Below are 25,257 nucleotides of genomic sequence, written 5' to 3' on the forward strand. Positions count from 1 at the left end.
ACCCATTATAAACACACCACTGAGTGCGAGTCTGTGCAAGTTTTTTAGCGCTTAAACTTGCATCTTGTAAATCCGTGCATGCTTGTGTGTGTAAAAGATAGGAAATAGTTAAAATAAAATAAATAAAAAAGATGACGTGGGGTCCCCCAAAAGCATATCCAGTTCCGGGCTCTTTGAGCCAGTCCTGGTTCAAAAATTACAGGGGTAAAATGTATGAGGACTCCCCATGTTTTAGGAACCAGCGCCAGGGTCTTGAACCAGTCTTGGACCAGCCGCACCCCCCACATCCACTGTGACCCTCCACCAGCGGAGATCATCGCTGACCGCTGCCCGGACCTTCTCGCAACCCAGATGGAGCAAATATAGTGGCAGATGCTCAATTAGCTTAGTGATATCATTCAGGTGCTTGAAAGGGAGGGGTATTTCTAAGCAAGAAAAAAAAGGGCATTTTGTTTCCCGCAGCACCCTGCATGATAGCAGTAACCAGATGTAAATCCCATACAATACAGTATCTTAGATTTCAGAGATCTTGTTTACATATATTTGTGCAAATGTACAGTATGTGTAAGCCCCCAAGCCGCGTCAAGGCCTCTCTGTATATATATATATTGGGGGTCCCTAGCGCTATATCTAGGTGCACACAAAAAAAATCAGCATAAGCCAGACAGCCCAGGGCAGCATACCAGTGATAAAAAACTATAATGTTAATAGATTAGTGTTTAAGAAGCCAAAGCTTTAGAGAAAGTGACACTAAAATCAGATGTTATTAAAATAAGAAATAGTGTTAAGGAAATTAGTATGTGATATGTTAATGTAAAGGTATGCCACACTAAAGTCATCCAGCTCCGTCAGTCCAGGGACACCACATCCCACACCTCCATTACCCCAATCTGGGACTATGTTTAACCAGCAAGGAGCCACATGATAATGGCTCCCTGCTACAGTATATCTAAGCTAAGAGCTACCCACCTTGGAGCAACCCCATAATGCTCCATATGGCATGTCAGGACCCGCATCTCCTCCTAATGCAAGCTCCTCTCTGCCTACCTGGGTCCCAACCCAGATGGAGACTGCTGGGACCCGGGTAAGACCAGCAGTGCAGCTCCGTCTCCTCTCATGGACTCCGCAGCTCTGTCCCCTCTGACAGGAGACCCATTGAGCACAGCATGCTCTCCTCCAATCCCCTCAGTACATCTCTAATGGTCTGTGAGTCCCTGTTTGAAATCACTTCCTCCCCCCCAACCTTGTGCCCGGATGCTTCCCACTCTAGCATGTGGGGATCCTTCTGCAGTCCTCTAATGGCTGCTTAAGTTGCAGCATGTAGAGGGAAGATAGAGTATCAAATCATGTGTATATGGGGCTACCCAGCATAATATGTATAAGGGGTTCTACTGTGGTGTAAACTGTATAAGGGGCTCTACTGTGTGGCGTAACATGTATAAGGGGCTCTACTGTGTGGTGTAATGTGTATAGTATAAGGGGTACTACTGTGTGGTGTAACATGTAAAAGGGGTACTACTGTGTGGTGTAACATGCTTAAGGAGCACTACTTGGTGTAACGTGTATAAGGGGTACTACTGTGTGGTGTAATGTGTATAGTATTAGGGGTACTACTGTGTGGTGAAACATGTATAAGGGGTACTACTGTGTGGTGAAACATGTATAAGGGGTACTACTGTGTGGTGTAACATGTTTAAAGAGTACTACTGTGTGGTGTAACGTGTATAAGGGGCACTACTGTGTGGTGTAACATATATAAGAGGCTCTACTGTGGTATACAGTGTATAATGGGCTACTGTGTAGCGTAACGTATACAGTATAAGGGGCACTGCTGTGTGGCATAACTTGTATAAGGGGCTCTACTGTAGTGTAAAGTGTATTAGTGGTTCTACTGTGTGGCATAATGTGTACAGTATAAGGGGTACTACTGTGTGGCATAACGTGTATAAGGGGTACAACTGTGTGGTGTACTGTGTATAAGGGGTACTACTGTGTGGTGTAAAGCAAATTGGTTCTATTCTGTAGCTAAGCCTCTATATTTTGCCTTTGACACACACTGTACCTATTTTGATTATATGAGTGGAGAGCACCAATTTTCTTTCTGATACGGGGCTCCAAAATGTCTAGTTACGGCTCTGGGGCAATGCTTTTACTATCTGTGTTTTGCTACTAAAAACATTGCCCTTTTACATTTTTTGGCATAAACACGATCAGAAGCACTGGGTTTTAGAACCTGATGCTCAGTAAATAAATGCCCTCCTCTCTGCGGTGCTGTAGACTCTGTGCATGCGCAGGTCCCCAGAAACATAGCTCCTGCAGTGTTTCTGGAGACTAATATCTAGTGTGCGTGTCTCCAAAAACATGGTGCTCACCAGGCTCCCGGAGACAAATCTGTACTGAAGTGAGTTGGATCTCAGCATATGCTCATCCCGCCATCTACATGCCCTTATGGCATGGCCACAAGACCCTTCTATATGTGATGCCCCGCTCTCACCTGTTGCAACCCAGTAACGCCCTAAGGGGGTAATTCAGAGTTGATCGCAGCAGCAAATTTGTCAACAGTTGGGTAAAACCATGTGCACTGCAGGTGGGGCAGATATAACGTGTGCAGAGAGAGTTAGATTTGGGTGGGTTATTTTGTTTCTGTGCAGGGTAAATACTGGCTGCTTTATTTTTATACTGCAATTTAGATTGCAGATTGAACTCACCACACCCAAATCTAACTCTCTCTGCACATGTTATATCTGCCTCCCCTGCAGTGCACATGGTTTTGCCCAACTGCTAACAAATTCAGAATTAGACCCTTTGTGTCTGGAACAAACCATATTGCCATACAAGAGGAGCAGACACGTTTTAATATTTTTTCTGTGCAGAGTAAATACTGTCTGCTTTATTTTTACACTGCAATTTAGATTTCAGGTTGAACACACCCCACCCAAATCTAACCCTCTCTGCACATTTATATCCCCCCCCCCCCTGCAGTGCACATGGGCCCTCATTCAGAGTTGATCGCTCGCTAGCTACTTTTAGCAGCCGTGCAAACGCATAGTCGCCGCCCACGGGGGAGTGTATTTTCGCTTTGCAAGTGTGCGAACGCCTTTGCAGCCAAGCTCTGCAAAAACGGTTTGTGCAGTTTCAGAGTAGGTCTGGACTTACTCTGCCGCTGCGATCACTTCAGTCTTTTTGGTCCCGGAATTGACGTCAGACACCCTCCCTGCAAACGCCTGGACACGCCTGCATTTTCCCTACCACTCCCAGAAAACGGTCAGTTGCCGCCCACAAACGCCTTCTTCCTGTCAATCTCCTTGCGATCGGCTGTATAAATGGATTCATCGTTAAATCCATCGCTCAGCAACGAATCCGCTTTCTACCGGTACGACGCGCCTGCGCATTGCGGTGCATACGCATGCGCAGTAGTTACCTGATCGCTGCGCTGCGAAAAACGGCAGCTAGCGATCAACTCGGAATGACCGCCATGGTTTTGCCCAACTGCTAACAAATTTGCTGCTGCGATCAACTCTGACTTAAGCCCTAAGTCGCTTCCTTGCGGCTGTGCAATTCCTTAGAAACATGAATCCGACCCTCAGTCTGATGTTTTCCTAATAAGGGTTAAGTATTTCTGGGGCTGATTTAAAGTTGCGCACATTTCTGTCTTTTGAATAGATCTTGCAATATTTTTGTCACAACTGATGTCTGAGGCTGACCAGAGGAAGCCTCAGTTGTAGGGGCTGAAGTGTAGGAGAACTTGGAAGGCTGTATTGGGTTCTTAGACATGCAGACTGTTATGATACCAGTACGTCTGACCAGAGGTGATCTTATGACGGAGGTCAGAGTACTGGAATGGAATGCTGGTTACGGGAGCAGGAAAGCCTAGTAACCCCTGGCGCCCTAACTCCGTTGTCTCGCCCGTGTTATCAGAAATCCCCTGCGAGACTATGGTTGCTTGAGCCCATGGCAGCCGCGTTTGAAGGGCGGATTATGTCTGCCCAACTCCGATGCCCCCTCAGGTCTTAATGGGAGACAAAGGGAAATCCGAGACAGGGTGATAACAAGGGGCCCTCTGACTAAGCAACCAGGCCAGGGGCTACAAGCTAACTAACTTAAACAGAAGTATGTGCGGACAAACCGCCAGGGAAAAGGACAACCAAAAATCCACGAATCCGTTACTCCTATCCAGCACCGCTGGATACCAGAGTGGATTTGTGGGAGCGGAATCCTCCGCAAAAGCTCCGAAACACAATATAACCAAATAATAAATAGTAAGCGGTCAAGCCGCAACACACGGCTACGCCGCGACTCACGAACACCACAGGATGATAAAGGTGCTCGGTCAGGACTCCAGGAAAAGATGACAACTTCCGAGTATTGGACCACTGAGGACAGGAACGACCGGATAGACAGGACTGGAAAACTCTCTGCAACAGACACAGCAAACAGGAAGCTATTACCGGCGTCTGTGAGAAGTCCAGAGAGTGCTTTTAACTGGGAGCTCTCCAATCAGGAGCCAGACAGGGTAATTAACAATCATGCCGTGCAGCTGCATGCTGCACGGCCAGGATACCAATGAGGTGAATAATCTAGACCCAGCAACGGGGAACGCGGTCCGACAGTGGCGTCCCCGTTGCTAGGGTCTGAGCGGCTCCGTGCGCCCGGCGTCTAGCGTTGCTAGGGAGCCGGCGGCTGTCCGCATGCGGCGTCCCTAGTTGCTAGGCGCCGGGCCGCACTGACGGGCGGACCCTCGGCGCCTAACAGTACCCCCCCCTTGAGGAGGGGTCAAGGAACCCCTAAGGCCAGGTTTCTGAGGAAATTCTCGAAAAAATGCCTTTTTGAGCCTCGGGGCATGGAGATCCTCATCCAGGACCCAAGACCTTTCTTCTGGACCATAACCTCTCCAATGTACCAAAAAATAAAGCCGACCCCGGGACAACTTGGAATCGAGAACCTTCACCAAGAACTCCTGCTGACCCTGTACATCTATTGGTGATTTCCCCTGAGAGATCTTCCGAGGAAATCTACTGGAAGAAACGTATGGTTTCAACAGGGAGCAATGGAAAGTATTTCCGATCCGGAGAGTTCTTGGTAAACGTAACCGGAAAGCAACTGGATTGATTTTTTTTATAATATGAAATGGTCCAATAAATTTAGGGCCCAATCTGGCTGAGGTTTGTCGAAGTCTAATGTTGCGAGTCGACAACCACACCCTATCTCCAACTTTAAAAGTGCACGGCCGCCGGAGCCTGTCAGAAATTTTTTTCTCCCGAAATGCCGCTTTTCTGAGAGCAAGGTGCACTTTTCTCCAAATGAGTCTGAGATGAGCGGTCAAGGTCAGTGAGGAGACAGAGGAATGTTGAAAAAAGGAATTAGCTCTGGGGTGAAAACCAAAAACTGTAAAAAATGGAGACACATTGGTGGAGGAATGACAGGCATTGTTGTAAGCAAACTCCGCCAACGGAAGAAACTCGGACCAGTCATTTTGGAGTTTGGCCGAGTACAAACGCAAATATTGTTTTAATGATTGATTAACTCGCTCAGTCTGCCCGTTGGATTGGGGATGGTAGCCAGACGTTAAAGACAATTTCATCTTTAAAGAGGCACAAAAAGACTTCCAAAATTGTGCAATGAATTGTGGACCCCGATCAGAAACAATATCAGTGGGTAACCCATGGAGTCTGAAAACATGGCGGAGGAACAAAACTGCCAATCCCTGGGCAGATGGCAATCGGGGAAGAGCAATGAAATGGGCCATCTTGCTAAAACGGTCAACTACCACCCATATGACTCGGCATCCGGCTGACAGAGGGAGGTCCACCACAAAATCCATGGAAATATGAGACCATGGCCTGAGAGGAATATTCAAGGGCATAAGTTGACCGATAGGCAAGGAACGGGGAACTTTATGCTGTGCACAGACCTGACACGAAAAAACAAACTCCTTAATGTCTTTGGAAAGACCAGGCCACCATACTGAGCGGGAGACTAATTCCAAAGTCTTAGCGATCCCCGGATGCCCGGCAACTTTGCTATCATGAAACTCCGTCAAAACAGTTGCTCTCAAAAACTCAGGGACATAAAGACGACCAGCAGGAGTATTTCCAGGAGCTTGATGTTGAAGCTGCTTTAACTGGGTAAATAAATCTTGTGTGAGGCCTGCCCGAATGACTGAAGACGGAAGTATGGGAGTAACAGGACTGTTATCATGAACTGGAAGAAAACTGCGTGACAGGGCATCCGCCTTGGCATTCTTGGAACCTGGCCTGAAGGTGATAATAAACTTGAAACGAGTAAAAAATAAAGCCCAACGAGCTTGCCGGGCATTCAGCCGTTTAGCTGATTCAATGTACTGAAGATTTTTGTGATCAGTCAAAACTGAAATGGTATGTGTTGCTCCCTCAAGCCAATGCCTCCACTCCTCGAAAGCCCATTTAATAGCCAGTAATTCCCGGTTACCAACATCGTAGTTGGATTCAGCAGATGAGAATTTCCTGGACATAAAGGCACAAGGATGTAATTCTAGAGAATCCGGATCCTTCTGAGATAGGATAGCCCCTACTCCAACCTCCGAGGCATCAACCTCAACAATGAAAGGCAATTCTGGGTTGGGATGTCTGAGGACCGGGGCTGAGACAAAGGCTTGTTTCAAGGCCTGAAAAGATAACTCAGCTTCACGTGACCAGTTGGTTGGATCCGCTCCCTTCTTAGTCAGTGCCACAATGGGAGCAACTAGGTCGGAGAAAGAGTGAATAAATCTTCTATAATAATTCGCAAACCCTAAAAAGCGCTGAATTGCTTTTAAGTTGGTGGGTTGCGCCCAACTAAGGATGGCTTGGAGCTTCTTCGGTTCCATACAGAATCCCCGAGGGGAAATAATGTACCCTAAAAAGGATACCTCCGTGACATGAAATTCACACTTCTCCAGCTTGGCATATAGGTGATTTTCACGTAATTTTTTTAGAACCTGACGCACCTGGGTTACGTGTTGTTCAATAGAGTCAGAATATATCAAGATATCGTCTAAATAGACTACTACGAATCTTCCAAGAAAATCACGGAGCACATCGTTAATGAGATCCTGGAAAACTGCCGGAGCGTTAGACAGGCCGAATGGCATAACCAGATACTCATAGTGACCCGACTGAGTACTGAATGCCGTTTTCCACTCATCCCCTGACTTGATTCGGATGAGGTTATATGCTCCTCTCAGGTCAATCTTAGAAAAAATCACAGCCGAACGTAGCTGATCAAAGAGGACAGAAATCAGCGGCAAAGGGTAAGTATTTTTTACTGAGATTTTATTCAAGGCTCTAAAGTCAATGCAAGGTCTGAGTGATCCATCCTTCTTCTCCACAAAGAAGAAGCCTGCACTTAAAGGGGATTTAGACGGCCTGATAAATCCTTTCCCTAGGCTTTCTTTAACATATTCATTCATGGCCACAGTTTCTGGTCCGGACAATGCATATAACCTTCCCTTAGGCAAAGTGGCACCAGGAATTAGCTCAATAGCACAATCATAAGGCCGATGGGGAGGCAGAATGTCCGCATTGCCCTTGGAAAATACATCAACAAAATCCTGGTATTCCACAGGAATGGGTGCGGGAATGACAGCAGCTATTCTGATGGGAAGCGTAATACATTCCTTATTACAGATGGTACCCCACTGTGAGATCTCCCCCGACTGCCAATCAATGATGGGATTATGAAAGGCCAGCCAAGGGTGACCCAGAACCACTGGAACTGCTGGGCAATGGGTAAGGAAAAATTCAATTTTTTCGGAATGAAGAGCTCCTACCGAAAATAGTACAGGAGGTGTACAGAGAGAAATAACCCCATTGGACAAGGGACTCCCATCTAAACCATGCATGGTGATACACCTACCCAAGGCTAACTGAGGAATACCTAAGGCCTTGGCCCACGTTAAGTCCATAAAGTTCCCTGCAGCTCCACTGTCAACAAAAGCCGACACCGAGGAACAGAGGCTGCCAAAGGAAACTTTAGCTGGGACTAACAGTGAATTATTTGAGGAGATAAGCTGCAGACCAAAGTGAACCCCCTCAAAATTCACTTGGTCGAGGCGTTTCCCGACTTGTTCGGACAATTACGGGCAAAATGTCCCTTACTCCCACAGTACAAACAAAGACCAGAATTTTGCCTTCTGGTTCTTTCTTCAGGAGACAGCTTGGAGAGACCTATCTGCATGGGCTCCTCTATGTCCACAGGAATGGAAAAAACACCAGGAGTAGACCCGACAGATGCTCCTTTTTCAGCCCTCCGCTCTCTGAGACGACGATCAATCTTAATAGAAAGCTCCATGAGTTTATCAAGAGTCTCAGGAGCGGGATACTGAAGGAGACTGTCTTTTATAGACTCAGATAAGCCGAGGCGAAACTGACTGCGCAGGGCTGGGTCATTCCATCCACAGTCGTTCGACCAACGGCGAAACTCCGTACAATAAATCTCTGCGGGATTCTTACCCTGTCTGAGAGCACGCAAATGACTCTCGGCGGATGCCTCTCTATCAGGGTCATCATACAATAGCCCTAAAGACCCCAGAAAGGCGTCTACAGACAACAATGCCGGATCGTCCGTTCTAAAACCAAAAGCCCAGGTCTGGGGATCCCCCTGAAGTAAAGAAATAATAATTCCGACCCGCTGAGATTCCGTACCTGAGGAGACTGGTCTTAAACGAAAATAAAGTTTACAAGACTCTTTAAAATTAAAAAACTGCTTTCTATCCCCAGAAAAACGGTCAGGCAAATGCATTTTTGGTTCAGGAACGACCCTCGGGGAAGTCCGTAACAGATCTTCCTGTGACCTCACCCGAAGGGATAGATCCTGAACCATCTGAGTAAGTTCTTGAATCTGACTAACTAGAAGCTGGCCAGGATTTGGCCCTACACCAGTGGGATTCATGAGGCCGACAAATCTTCCAAACTGAAATAAGGGAAAAAATCAAACCCTGTTTAATTTTAAATTTTAGTTGGGCCGGTAATAATGTTATGATACCAGTACGTCTGACCAGAGGTGATCTTATGACGGAGGTCAGAGTACTGGAATGGAATGCTGGTTACGGGAGCAGGAAAGCCTAGTAACCCCTGGCGCCCTAACTCCGTTGTCTCGCCCGTGTTATCAGAAATCCCCTGCGAGACTATGGTTGCTTGAGCCCATGGCAGCCGCGTTTGAAGGGCGGATTATGTCTGCCCAACTCCGATGCCCCCTCAGGTCTTAATGGGAGACAAAGGGAAATCCGAGACAGGGTGATAACAAGGGGCCCTCTGACTAAGCAACCAGGCCAGGGGCTACAAGCTAACTAACTTAAACCAGAAGTATGTGCGGACAAACCGCCAGGGAAAAGGACAACCAAAAATCCACAAATCCGTTACTCCTATCCAGCACCGCTGGATACCAGAGTGGATTTGTGGGAGCGGAATCCTCCGCAAAAGCTCCGAAACACAATATAACCAAATAATAAATAGTAAGCGGTCAAGCCGCAACACACGGCTACGCCGCGACTCACGAACACCACAGGATGTTAAAGGTGCTCGGTCAGGACTCCAGGAAAAGATGACAACTTCCGAGTATTGGACCACTGAGGACAGGAACGACCGGATAGACAGGACTGGAAAACTCTCTGCAACAGACACAGCAAACAGGAAGCTATTACCGGCGTCTGTGAGAAGTCCAGAGAGTGCTTTTAACTGGGAGCTCTCCAATCAGGAGCCAGACAGGGTAATTAACAATCATGCCGTGCAGCTGCATGCTGCACGGCCAGGATACCAATGAGGTGAATAATCTAGACCCAGCAACGGGGAACGCGGTCCGACAGTGGCGTCCCCGTTGCTAGGGTCTGAGCGGCTCCGTGCGCCCGGCGTCTAGCGTTGCTAGGGAGCCGGCGGCTGTCCGCATGCGGCGTCCCTAGTTGCTAGGCGCCGGGCCGCACTGACGGGCGGACCCTCGGCGCCTAACACAGACTACTTATGGAACAAATGCCCAAAGGCGTTACCAAGACAACTTTGTAAAAAGTTAAAGAGTTTTATTGATGCTCAGCAGTGTTAGGTAACGGTACAACGTAAACTGTAGATACTGGTGCAATGCCAAACAGGGTAAATACTTGTAATAGTTGAGTAATGTTTTGACACCAGTGTAATGGAAAGTCTATTACAGAAACACTGATGAAGCTGAAGATGGACAACAGAACAACAATGATGACTTGAGATTGGTGTTAGGAAACCGATAGTGAATTGAGTTTTGATGAAAGTCACCTGATAGTGACTTGAGATCGAAGAAAGACACTGATGGTGACTTGAAATTGATGAGAGGCACCGAAGGTGACTTGAAACTGTCATAGAGATGAGCGCCTGAAATTTTTCGGGTTTTGTGTTTTGGTTTTGGGTTCGGTTCCGCGGCCGTGTTTTGGGTTCGACCGCGTTTTGGCAAAACCTCACCGAATTTTTTTTGTCGGATTCGGGTGTGTTTTGGATTCGGGTGTTTTTTTCAAAAAACACTAAAAAACAGCTTAAATCATAGAATTTGGGGGTCATTTTGATCCCATATTATTATTAACCTCAAAAACCATAATTTCCACTCATTTTCAGTCTATTCTGAATACCTCACACCTCACAATATTATTTTTAGTCCTAAAATTTGCACCGAGGTCGCTGGATGACTAAGCTAAGCGACCCTAGTGGCCGACACAAACACCTGGCCCATCTAGGAGTGGCACTGCAGTGTCACGCAGGATGACCCTTCCAAAAAACACTCCCCAAACAGCACATGACGCAAAGAAAAAAAGAGGTGCAATGAGGTAGCTGTGTGACTAAGCTCAGCGACCCAAGTGCCCGACACAAACACCTGGCCCATCTAGGAGTGGCACTGCAGTGTCACGCAGGATGTCCCTTCCAAAAAACCCTCCCCAAACAGCACATGACGCAAAGAAAAAAAGAGGCGCAATGAGGTAGCTGTGTGAGTAAGATTAGCGACCCTAGTGGCCGACACAAACACCGGGCCCATCTAGGAGTGGCACTGCAGTGTCACGCAGGATGTCCCTTCCAAAAAACCCTCCCCAAACAGCACATGACGCAAAGAAAAAGAAAAGAAAAAAGAGGTGCAAGATGGAATTGTCCTTGGGCCCTCCCACCCACCCTTATGTTGTATAAACAGGACATGCACACTTTAACCAACCCATCATTTCAGTGACAGGGTCTGCCACACGACTGTGACTGATATGACGGGTTGGTTTGGACCCCCACCAAAAAAGAAGCAATTAATCTCTCCTTGCACAAACTGGCTCTACAGAGGCAAGATGTCCACCTCATCATCATCCTCCGATATATCACCGTGTACATCCCCCTCCTCACAGATTATCAATTCGTCCCCACTGGAATCCACCATCTCAGCTCCCTGTGTACTTTGTGGAGGCAATTGCTGCTGGTCAATGTCTCCGCGGAGGAATTGATTATAATTCATTTTAATGAACATCATCTTCTCCACATTTTCTGGATGTAACCTCGTACGCCGATTGCTGACAAGGTGAGCGGCGGCACTAAACACTCTTTCGGAGTACACACTTGTGGGAGGGCAACTTAGGTAGAATAAAGCCAGTTTGTGCAAGGGCCTCCAAATTGCCTCTTTTTCCTGCCAGTATAAGTACGGACTGTGTGACGTGCCTACTTGGATGCGGTCACTCATATAATCCTCCACCATTCTTTCAATGTTGAGAGAATCATATGCAGTGACAGTAGACGACATGTCCGTAATCGTTGTCAGGTCCTTCAGTCCGGACCAGATGTCAGCATCAGCAGTCGCTCCAGACTGCCCTGCATCACCGCCAGCGGGTGGGCTCGGAATTCTGAGCCTTTTCCTCGCACCCCCAGTTGCGGGAGAATGTGAAGGAGGAGATGTTGACAGGTCGCGTTCCGCTTGACTTGACAATTTTGTCACCAGCAGGTCTTTGCACCCCAGCAGACTTGTGTCTGCCGGAAAGAGAGATCCAAGGTAGGTTTTAAATCTAGGATCGAGCACGGTGGCCAAAATGTAGTGCTCTGATTTCAACAGATTGACCACCCGTGAATCCTTGTTAAGCGAATTAAGGGCTGCATCCACAAGTCCCACATGCCTAGCGGAATCGCTCCCTTTTAGCTCCTTCTTCAATGCCTCCAGCTTCTTCTGCAAAAGCCTGATGAGGGGAATGACCTGACTCAGGCTGGCAGTGTCTGAACTGACTTCACGTGTGGCAAGTTCAAAGGGCATCAGAACCTTGCACAACGTTGAAATCATTCTCCACTGCACTTGAGACAGGTGCATTCCACCTCCTATATCGTGCTCAATTGTATAGGCTTGAATGGCCTTTTGCTGCTCCTCCAACCTCTGAAGCATATAGAGGGTTGAATTCCACCTCGTTACCACTTCTTGCTTCAGATGATGGCAGGGCAGGTTCAGTAGTTTTTGGTGGTGCTCCAGTCTTCTGTATGTGGTGCCTGTACGCCGAAAGTGTCCCGCAATTCTTCTGGCCACCGACAGCATCTCTTGCACGCCCCTGTCGTTTTTTAAAAAATTCTGCACCACCAAATTCAAGGTATGTGCAAAACATGGGACGTGCTGGAATTTGCCCATATTTAATGCACACACAATATTGCTGGCGTTGTCCGATGCCACAAATCCACAGGAGAGTCCAATTGGGGTAAGCCATTCTGCGATGATCTTCCTCAGTTGCCGTAAGAGGTTTTCAGCTGTGTGCGTATTCTGGAAAGCGGTGATACAAAGCGTAGCCTGCCTAGGAAAGAGTTGGCGTTTGCGAGATGCTGCTACTGGTGCCGCCGCTGCTGTTCTTGCGGCGGGAGTCCATACATCTACCCAGTGGGCTGTCACAGTCATATAGTCCTGACCCTGCCCTGCTCCACTTGTCCACATGTCCGTGGTTAAGTGGACATTGGGTACAACTGCATTTTTTAGGACACTGGTGAGTCTTTTTCTGACGTCCGTGTACATTCTCGGTATCGCCTGCCTAGAGAAGTGGAACCTAGATGGTATTTGGTAACGGGGGCACACTGCCTCAATAAATTGTCTAGTTCCCTGTGAACTAACGGCGGATACCGGACGCACGTCTAACACCAACATAGTTGTCAAGGACTCAGTTATCCGCTTTGCAACAGGATGACTGCTGTGATATTTCATCTTCCTCGCAAAGGACTGTTGGACAGTCAATTGCTTACTGGAAGTAGTACAAGTGGGCTTACGACTTCCCCTCTGGGATGAACATCGACTCCCAGCAGCAACAACAGCAGCGCCAGCAGCAGTAGGCGTTACACGCAAGGATGCATCGGAGGAATCCCAGGCAGGAGAGGACTCGTCAGAATTGCCAGTGACATGGCCTGCAGGACTATTGGCATTCCTGGGGAAGGAGGAAATTGACACTGAGGGAGTTGGTGGGGTGGTTTGCGTGAGCTTGGTTACAAGAGGAAGGGATTTACTGGTCAGTGGACTGCTTCCGCTGTCGGCCCAAGTTTTTGAACTTGTCACTGACTTATTATGAATGAGCTGCAGGTGACGTATAAGGGAGGATGTTCCGAGGTGGTTAACGTCCTTACCCCTACTTATTACAGCTTGACAAAGGGAACACACGGCTTGACACCTGTTGTCCGCATTTCTGGTGAAATACTTCCACACCGAAGAGCTGATTTTTTTGGTATTTTCACCAGGCATGTCAACGGCCCTATTCCTCCCACGGACAACAGGTGTCTCCCCGGGTGCCTGACTTAAACAAACCACCTCACCATCAGAATCCTCCTGGTCAATTTCCTCCCCAGCGCCAGCAACACCCATATCCTCCTCATCCTGGTGTACTTCAACACTGACATCTTCAATCTGACTATCAGGAACTGGACTGCGGGTGCTCCTTACAGCACTTGCAGGGGGCGTGCAAATGGTGGAAGGCGCATGCTCTTCACGTCCAGTGTTGGGAAGGTCAGGCATCGCAACCGACACAATTGGACTCTCCTTGTGGATTTGGGATTTCGAAGAACGCACAGTTCTTTGCGGTGCTACTGCTTTTGCCAGCTTGAGTCTTTTCATTTTTCTAGCGAGAGGCTGAGTGCCTCCATCCTCATGTGAAGCTGAACCACTAGCCATGAACATAGGCCAGGGCCTCAGCCGTTCCTTGCCACTCCGTGTGGTAAATGGCATATTGGCAAGTTTACGCTTCTCCTCCGACAATTTTATTTTAGGTTTTGGAGTCCTTTTTTTACTGATATTTGGTGTTTTGGATTTGACATGCTCTGTACTATGACATTGGGCATCGGCCTTGGCAGACGACGTTGCTGGCATTTCATCATCTCGGCCATGACTAGTGGCAGCAGCTTCAGCACGAGGTGGAAGTGGATCTTGATCTTTCCCTAATTTTGGAACCTCAACATTTTTGTTCTCCATATTTTAATAGGCACAACTAAAAGGCACCTCAGGTAAACAATGGAGATGGATGGATACTAGTATACAATTATGGATGGACTGCCGAGTGCCGACACAGAGGTAGCTACAGCCGTGGACTACCGTACTGTACTGTGTCTGCTGCTAATATAGACTGGTTGATAAAGAGATGTAGTAGTAGTATGTATGTATAAAGAAGAAAGAAAAAAAAACCACGGGTAGGTGGTATACAATTATGGACGGACTGCCGAGTGCCGACACAGAGGTAGCTACAGCCGTGGACTACCGTACTGTACTGTGTCTGCTGCTAATATAGACTGGTTGATAAAGAGATGTAGTAGTAGTATGTATGTATAAAGAAGAAAGAAAAAAAAACCACGGGTAGGTGGTATACAATTATGGACGGACTGCCCAGTGCCGACACAGAGGTAGCTACATCCGTGGACTACCGTACTGTACTGTGTCTGCTGCTAATATAGACTGGTTGATAAAGAGATGTAGTAGTAGTATGTATGTATAAAGAAGAGAGAAAAAAAAACCACGGGTAGGTGGTATACAATTATGGACGGACTGCCGAGTGCCGACACAGAGGTAGCTACAGCCGTGGACTACCGTACTGTACTGTGTCTGCTGCTAATATAGACTGGTTGATAAAGAGATGTAGTAGTAGTATGTATGTATAAAGAAGAAAGAAAAAAAAACCACGGGTAGGTGGTATACAATTATGGACGGACTGCCCAGTGCCGACACAGAGGTAGCTACAGCCGTGGACTACCGTACTGTACTGTGTCTGCTGCTAATATAGACTGGTTGATAAAGAGATGTAGTAGTAGTAGTATGTATGTATAAAGAAGAAAGAAAAAAAAACCACGGGTAGGTGGTATACAATTATGGACGGACTGCCGAGTGCCGACACAGAGGTAGCTACAGCCGTGGACTACCGTACTGTACTGTGTCTGCTGCTAATATAGACTGGTTGATAAAGAGATGTAGTAGTAGTATGTATGTATAAAGAAGAAAGAAAAAAAAACCACGGGTAGGTGGTATACAATTATGGACGGACTGCCGAGTGCCGACACAGAGGTAGCTACAGCCGTGAACTACCGTACTGTGTCTGCTGCGACTGGATGATAAATAATGATATAAAAAATATATATATATCACTACTGCAGCCGGACAGGTATATATTATATAATGACGGACCTGCTGGACACTGTCTGTCAGCAGAATGAGTTTTTTATAGAATAAAAAAAAAAACACCACACAAGTGAAGTCACACGACGAGTGTTTAACTTTTTCAGGCAATCACAATATAGTATACTATACTACTAACTATACTGGTGGTCAGTGTGGTCAGGTGGTCACTGGTCAGTCACACTGGCAGTGGCACTCCTGCAGCAAAAGTGTGCACTGTTTAATTTTAATAATAATATGTACTCCTGGCTCCTGCTATAACCTATAACTGGCACTGCAGTGCTCCCCAGTCTCCCCCACAATTATAAGATGTGTGAGCTGAGCACAGTCAGATACGAGTGTTTAACTTTTTCAGGCAATCACAATATAGTATACTATACTACTAACTATACTGGTGGTCAGTGTGGTCAGGTCACTGGTCAGTCACACTGGCAGTGGCACTCCTGCAGCAAAAGTGTGCACTGCTTAATTTTAATAATAATATGTACTCCTGGCTCCTGCTATAACCTATAACTGGCACTGCAGTGCTCCCCAGTCTCCCCCACAATTATAAGATGTGTGAGCTGAGCACAGTCAGATATATACATAGATGATGCAGCACACTGGGCTGAGCAGTGCACACAGATATGGTATGTGACTGAGTCACTGTGTATCGTTTTTTTCAGGCAGAGAACGGATATATTAAATAAAACTGCACTGTCTGGTGGTCACTGTGGTCAGTCACTAGTAAACTCTGCACTCTCTACAGTTCTACAGTACTCCTAAGCTCCAGTAAATCAGGTCAATCTCTCTCTCTCTCTCTCTTCTAATCTAAATGGAGAGGACGCCAGCCACGTCCTCTCCCTATCAATCTCAATGCACGTGTGAAAATGGCGGCGACGCGCGGCTCCTTATATAGAGTCCGAGTCTCGCGAGAATCCGACAGCGTCATGATGACGTTCGGGCGCGCTCGGGTTAACCGAGCAAGGCGGGAAGATCCGAGTCGCTCGGACCCGTGAAAAAAAACATGAAGTTCGTGCGGGTTCGGATTCAGAGAAACCGAACCCGCTCATCTCTAGAAACTGATGAGAGGCACCGATGGCGACTTGAAATTGGTGATGGGACACCAATGGTGACTTGAGATCGGCGATAGGGCACCGATGGTGACTTGAGGTCGATGTTAGGACACCGATGATGACTTGAATTGGTGATTGGACACCAATGGTGACTTGAGATTGGTGGAAGGGCACTGATGGTGACTTGATATCGATGTTAGGACACCGATGGTGACTGGCAATATGAACACCGCTGGAAGCTGGAAGCTGGTAGCTAGAAGCTAGTACTGGATCACTACCAATTGCTGGACACAATGCTGGGACACTTGCAAAGTCAGGCTGCACCGCCAGATGGTAGCTGGTGCGGGTCTCTAGTGGAGCTGAACTCAGGAGCTGGAATACCTGGAACAATAGCTGAATAACCACAACAGAGGAGACAGGTAAGAGGTAACACAGGGTTTGACAACCAAAGCACTGACATCTTTCCAGCCCAGGAACAGAATATTTATACCTGCTGGGAAGCAGGGATTGGCTGGCTTAATTAAGCAGAGTTCAGAGCGCAGCGGATAGGATGAAGTAAACATGTGACTGGAAAAACATGGCTGCGCCCATGTTAGCTTTTGGAGGGAAAGTGTGTTTGGTAATTCCATGTGGGGACAACAGTAATGGCGCGGAGGCAGCGGAGGGCTGGAGACGCCATTCTGAGCATTACACATAAGAAGCAGTAGTAATAGCGGTGGAGGCCGCAGAGGACAGGAGGCGCCATGCTAGTGTTAAACTTGTGAAGCTGTTGTAATAGCGCAGTGGGATCACAGGGAGATGATATGAAGTGGAGAGATCAGCACACTACACGCTGGCAATGTAGATAGGATCCCACCCTGGAACGCTGGGCCAGCCTCAGGAGACACTTGAACGGTAAGTAGTGATGACCAGTTACCCGGATTGTGACAATTTTGCACTGCGTATGCAAGCTTGAGCAACTACGGGCAATTCAGTCATATACGTATCCGATGAGTAGGCGTAACTAGCGGTAACTGGGCATTCGCCCAAAGGTGAAATGTTCTGCTGGCGTTTTGTGTGCATTTAGGGCTACACAAAGTTGAGTGTAAGCAGAGTTTCTTCTGGTGTCAGATGGATGTCTTCAACCAGGTACATTATAGGGCTGGTGCAATTGTGCCGATAGCGATCATGGCTACTTTTTTGCGGCCGCAAAGATTCAACTCCGAATTAGCCCCTCCGACTAGAGATGTGCGCTGACCCACGTAGATTGGTTTTAAAGCATATTTCTGTTTTGGGTTTGGAAATGCTGCCATGTTGGCTTTTTTACGTTGAGCTGTTTTGTTCCTACGTTAGTTAGTATATATTATTAACATTCATTTATTCTTCATTTTTTAATGACCACCTCGGTGTACGTATATATCTTCACCAATGATTTTAGACTTATTGAAAAACACCCCCTAGGTACAGTGTTTATTTTTTGTAAATAAAATATTTGAATGTATTTTTAAAAACCTTTTCTAAAAAAAACATCAATTTCTGACAGGTTTTTTGGGAGTAAAATAATGAAGTGTTTATAGGGCCTATTTATGAAAAGTATGATAAATGCTCTGAAACCTAATGTTTTTACGTGCAGCGTTTCGGGGCTATTTATCATTATCACTAACACAAGTAGCGTCATTGGCAAATCCTGGCGTGGGCCCTCTGGAGACTGGAGAAGGCAGATGGATCCAAATCAATCCCTCTTTGCACTCCAGGAATGTATCTACACTATCTCCAACATAACAGTCCTAACAAATAACCTCTAAACTTAATTTAGTGATAATCATGTGGAAACTTCTGTTTTGGCCCCAGTATCTTTACCATTTACTGCTATTTAGGCTGCTTGTTGCCACCAGAGGGCTCCCAGGAGCATGATATGCTTGGGGGTGTCCTTTACAGCCATCTCAGCTAGACAGGCAAATGAGAGACCTACTGTATGGAAGGATCCTCTAATACTGATTTGGCTCCGCCGCTGGGCTTCCCCTTCTGTTCCTGTGGTGTTTAGGTGGGAGGAGGTGGCGCTGCTTCAGGAGCAAACGTAAGTATAAACACACACACTCCTCTCTCTCTTTCTCTCTCTCTCCCCCAAGGGTAACATGTAAAAGGGGACTCTACCTGTCGCAGTGTGTAAAAGGGGACTTTACATGGCACAGTGTGCAAAAGGGAACTCTAACTGGCACAGTGTATAAAAGGGGACTCTAACTGGTGTAGTGTGTAAAAGGGAACTCTAACTGGCGCAGTGTGTAAAAGAGGACTCTAACCGGCATAATATGTAAAAGGGGGATCTACCTGGAGTAATGTATATAAGGCGCTCTATCTGGTGTAATGTGTAAAAGGAAGCTCTACCTGGTATAATGTGTAAAAGGGAGCGCTACCTGGTGCAATGTGTATAAGGGGCACTACTGTGTGGCGTAAGTTGAATAATGGAGACTACTGTGCGGCGTACATGAATTGGTATTATTTTGTGACCACGCCCCTTCCCCATGAAGCCACACCTCTATATTTTTTGCTGCATGTCGAAGGCACGCACTGGCCCCAATTTAAGTATGGGGGGGGGGGGGTGTCACCAATTCTCTTTCTAGCACAGGGCACCAAAAAGTCTAGTTACGGCTCTGCGTCATACAGTATGACTTATCAAACAGCAGAATTTCAGTGTGAATTGATTTGAGCGTAACAGACCATATTGCAGAGACACAGTGTTCCGGCGATACAATCATCACGTTGCGACTTGCCTTCCAGTTCCATGACATGCTGTTCTGCAGTGTAATTGGAAATGTGCATTTAGTGGAATTCATGGGCTAGGAATAGAACTGGGGGGATGTCAGAGAATTCAGTCTGCTGTGTAATGTGGCTGTGGTATGGCTGGGTACACACGAGGGCAAATCCCTCCAGCAAAACATGCAAATTTCATGGTCAAATGGGGTCCGAGATAAAGCTCTAATAATTTGACTTCTCTCTGTTAGATGAATTGAAATCTGCAAAACAGGTCGGTGGTGCCATCTGGTGTTCATTCTGATTACTGCACAATCACTGTATCTGTATATTTAACGCTGACTAATATATGTATAACACATCATAAGGAATCATGTCATTGTGGCCCCATATCCCCTGTAAAATCCTGCTACAACCCCACTCCTCCAGGATCGGCAGTAGGGGCCTTATATAATAGCCTGAGCGATTCAGGCATAAACTCAATTGTGGCAAGTTACTGTAGCCCATGTTATTAAAATGGCAATAATTTAAAAGGCAAAACAAACTTGGCTATTACATAAGGCCCAAAGAGCTGGACTTAAGTCTAACTCCTGGCCAAAAAAGAAACGTGCTTTGCTTTACTGCTGATCCCCAGTAAAACATAAAACATAAAGGGAATTTTAAGTGAAGCGTAACTTGCACTTGCAGCCCCTTATGTCTGGAGAGGCAACAATTATCATTAGAAGTTTTGTTGTATTAATCAGAGTGTCTACAGCAGCAGGGCCGGTGCACGGTTTCTCAGCACCCTAGGCAAACCTTCTGCCTACTGCCCCCTTCTCCAATCCCCCCCCACACACACACACACACACACACACACACACACACACACCAATACCAACTGTCCAGTCCCCCAGGTGTAGAGTTGGCTTCCTAGAAGTTCTACAGCCATCGTCATCCTCCTTGGATGGGGAGGGGAGGGGAGAGTGGGTTCGCCCCCTCAGGTCCCGCTGCCTAATGGCCTACTGGAAGCGCCGGATATATATATATATATATATACATACACACACACCAAAGGTGTGGCACTTGGCGTAATAAACACAGTAGACAGATTACAAGGTACATAACCTGAGGATAGTGGCAAAGCACTGAAACGTTGTTGTAATCTGTCTACTGTGTTTATTACGCCGAGTGCTGCACCTTTGAAGTATATGGAATTGTGACTGTGCGGGCACCAGCGGCTATTCTTACTATTACTGGAGTGCCGGACCTTTGGAACTAATATATAAATATATATATATATACAGGGGCGGATCCAGAAGAAAATGATAGGGGGGGCACCATGGAAGGGGCAAGTACATTTGCGTGCGGCTTCGGTGCATGTGAGGTGGCGCTTCTTATACAATGCCCACAGTTGTAGCGCTCATTATGCAATGTCCACTGTACTGGTAGTGCCCCTTATATAGACCCCATAGTAGTGGTGCCCCTTATGCAATGCCCGTATTGCCCCCAGTAGTAATGTTGCCTGTAGTAATGCCCCCAGTCATTATGCCCCCAGTGGTAATTCCCCTGCAGTCATGACCCCAGTAGTTTACCCCCCCCCCTTAGTTTAGCCCCCAAGTAGTAATGCCCCTGTAGTTAAGCCGCCAGTAGTAATGCCCCTGTAGTCACACCGCCAGTAGTTAGCACCTTTGTAGTTGGCCCCCAGTAATAGTCCCCCAGTAGATGCCCCCCCAGTAATAATGTCCCCCAGCAGTTTGCCCCCAGTAGATGCCCCCTAGTAATAATGTCCTCCAGTAGTTTGCCCCCAGTAGTAATGCCCCTTAGGAGTTTGCCCCCAATAGACGACCCGCCGGTAGTAATGCCCCCAGTAGATGCCCCCCAGTAATAATGCCCCCAGTAGATGCCCCCCAGGAAAAATGTCCCCCAGTAGCTGCCCCCAATAGATGACCCCCCCAGTAGTAATGCCCCTAGTAGATGCCCCCCAGTAATAATGCCCCAGTAGCTGCCCCCAATAGATGACCCCCCCAGTAGTAATGCCCCCAGTAGATGCCCCCCAGTAATAATGCCCCAGTAGCTGCCCCCAATAGATGACCCCCCAGTAATAATGCCCCCCTACGAGTTTGCCCCAATAGATGACCCCCCTGTAGTAATGCCCCCAGTAGATGGCCCCCAGTAAATATGGCCCCCAGCAGCTGCCCCCAATAGATGACCCCTCAGTAGTGATGCCCCCAGTAGATGCCCCAGTTATAATGCCCCCAGTAGTTTGACCCCCCAGTAGTAATGCCCCTTGTTGATGCCCCCCAGTAGTAATGTCCCCCATAGTTAGCCCCCAGTAGATGCATTAAGGAAGAAAAATACATACTTACCGAGCCCCGTTCCCGCGCCGCTGCAGTCCTCCTCCTCCTGGCGTCCGCTCCTCAGTCACTCAGCACTATGAGAGAGACGTCATGACTGACGTCTCTCCCATAGCGCACGGCGCAGTGACAGCGCCGGAAGCCGGAGCTCAGTACTGAGCTCCTGCCTCCGGCTGCCGCTGTGCAGGGAGACGGGCGCCCGCTGGTAACACAATCTCAGCGGGCGCCCGTCATCTCCCTATGCGGCGGCGGCGGCACCGGGGGGGGTCACAAATGACAGGGGGGGCACGGGCCCGAGTGCCCCCCCCTAAATCCGCCACTGTGTATATATATATATATATATATATATATATATATAACATATTTATTTATTTTCAGCAAAGACAGTGGCCCGCACGAAGGAGATGTTGCTGATAAATCGCATCACATGCAGCAAGCAAACAGTATGATATTATAGGCATTACTGAAACTTGGTGGGATGAATCTCATGATTGGGCAGTCAATCTAGAGGGCTATACACTGTTTAGGAGAGACAGACTAAATAAAAAGGGTGGAGGGGTGTGTCTGTACGTAAAGCCGTTTTTAAAACCTAATATATGGGAAGATATTCAGGAGGGGACTGTAGACACTGTTGAGACATTATGGGTAGAAATTGCATGCGGGGGAAAAGGAACAAAAAAGTTAGTATTGGGTGTATGCTATAGGCCGCCTGGTATCAACGCATCTGATGATGAATTGTTACTAAAGCAAATTGAAAAAGCAGCAGGAGTAGGAGACATAGTAGTGATGGGAGATTTTAACTATCCAGAGATAAACTGGAAAAACTATTCATGTGATACTGCTAGGGGCAGTATGTTTTTAAACACACTAAATGATACCTACCTAGTCCAACTAATTGAGGAACCAACTAGGTACAATGCAATCTTAGAGCTGGTATTAACAAACAATCAGGATTTGGTATCGGGTATTATAGTAGGGGAACCCATAGGAAACAGCGACCACAATATGGTCACATTCAATATCAGTTTCTACAAACAGCCCTATACTGGCTCAACTAGGACTTTAAACTTTAGCAAAGCAAATTTTGAAAAGATGAGGGTATTTTTCAGGGATATTGAATGGGAAGGTTTGTTTTTAGGAAAAAATACTACGGAGAAATGGGAGGTACTAAAATTCCTGCTAGCTAAAAATACACTCAAATATATTCCTATGAGTAGCAAAAAAGGGAATAAAAATCATAAACCGATGTGGCTTAACAAAAAGATTAAGGAACTTATGGGCAAGAAAAGGCGAGCATTTAAAAAATACAAATCTGACGGGGAAGCAGAGTCATTTCAGCACTATAAGGAATGTAACAAAAATTGCAAAAAGGAAATAAGAGCGGCTAAAGTAGAAACTGAAAAACTAGTAGCAAAGGAAAGCAAAGCGAATCCCAAAAAATTCTTTAAATACATTAATAGCAAGAGATTAAAAAAGGAGAGTATAGGCCCTTTGAAAGACAAGTTGGGAGTCTTAAGCAAAAATGATAATGACATAGCGGACACACTAAATGAGTTTTTTTCAACAGTATTCACTAGAGAGGACCCAATTCAGGGACTGACACACAATCTCAATAATGACAATATCACACTGATAGGTACTTATTTAAGCAAGGAAGTAGTCTGTGACCGATTAAAACATTTAAAGATTAATAAATCACCAGGGCCCGATGGTATTCATCCAAGGGTTCTAATGGAGCTTCACTCTGAACTGGCAAAACCGCTATCTTTGATCTTTGAGGATTCAGTTATATCAGGTATGGTTCCCAAAGACTGGCGTATAGCGGAAGTAGTGCCTATATTCAAAAAGGGAAGTAAAGCTGAACCAGGTAATTATAGACCAGTTAGTCTTACATCTATAGTGGGGAAAGTATTGGAAGGTATTCTAAGAGATAGTATTCAGAAGTTCCTTGAAACCAATAAGGTCATTAAAAGGAATCAACATGGGTTTATGAAGGACAGATCCTGTCAAACCAACTTACTTGGCTTTTATGAAACAGTAAGCGCAAACCTAGATCAGGGTAAAGACGTGGATGTAATCTTTTTAGACTTTGCCAAAGCGTTCGATACTGTACCACACATGAGACTTATATACAAGCTACAAGAATCAGGGCTAGGAAGCACAATATGCACTTGGGTCAAAAACTGGTTAGATAATAGGAAGCAGCGCGTTGTGGTTAATGGATCTTTTTCAACTTGGACTGAAGTGCTAAGTGGTGTGCCGCAAGGCTCAGTATTAGGACCGCTATTGTTCAATATTTTCATTAACGACCTCATAGAAGGTCTAGAGAGCATGGTGTCAATTTTTGCAGATGATACCAAATTGTGTAAGGCTATAAATACAGAGGAGGATGCCGAGTCTCTTCAGAACGACTTAGTTAAATTAGAAGCATGGGCAGCCAAATGGAGAATGCGCTTCAACACAGACAAGTGTAAGGTAATGCACTGTGGTAACAAGAACAAAAATTACACCTACCTACTAAATGGGGTAAAATTAGGGGATTCTGTACTGGAAAAGGACTTAGGTGTCCTCATAGATAGCAAGCTAAGCAGTAGTACCCAAAGTAGGACTGCAGCAAAGAAGGCTAATAAGATATTAGCATGCATAAAACGGGGTATTGATGCTAGGGACGAGAGTATTATACTCCCGTTATATAAATCACTAGTGAGGCCACACCTTGAATACTGTGTACAGTTCTGGGCACCGTACTACAAAAAGGATATCCTGGAGCTTGAAAAGGTACAGAGGAGGGCGACCAAACTAATTAAGGGCATGGAGACGATGGAATACAAGGAAAGGCTTGAAAGACTAGGCATGTTTACATTGGAAAAGCGGAGACTAAGAGGGGATATGATCAACATCTACAAATATATAAGGGGACAATACACAGAGCTTGCGCGGGACCTGTTTTTGGTTAGATCAACACAGAGGACTCGTGGACACTCGCTCAGGTTAGAGGAGAGGAGATTCCGCACAATACGGCGTAAAGGCTTTTTCACGGTAAGGACAATACGTGTTTGGAATTCCCTGCCCGAGGGAGTTGTAATGGCGGAATCTGTCAACACCTTTAAAAATGGGTTAGATAAATTCCTATTGGATAAGGATATCCAGGGGTATGGTGCATAGTCATGCATTATAGTTACTATAAATAGGGATAAAATGCAACGGCTGACAGCAGCATCAGTCAGAAATTTTAGTCAAATCATCATGCATAGGACACCACAAATAGGTTGAACTCGATGGACAATTGTCTTTTTTCAACCTCAGATACTATGTTACTATGCTACTATGTTACTATGTCCCCTGACACATACTGTAGCACTTATACACATACATAAATACACACACACGCCCCCCTTCCCTGCTGTGTGCGTGTGTAAGGATTCTGCCCCCCCCCCCCATGAAAATCCTGTGGTTGCCCCTAAGTATACACGCTGACAGCAATGGCAGTGGTGCCGGACCCCCACCCAGGTGCAGCTGGCAGCTGGCTG

The sequence above is a fragment of the Pseudophryne corroboree genome, chromosome 2 (genome assembly GCF_028390025.1).
Source record: "Pseudophryne corroboree isolate aPseCor3 chromosome 2, aPseCor3.hap2, whole genome shotgun sequence".
NCBI lineage: Eukaryota > Metazoa > Chordata > Amphibia > Anura > Myobatrachidae > Pseudophryne > Pseudophryne corroboree.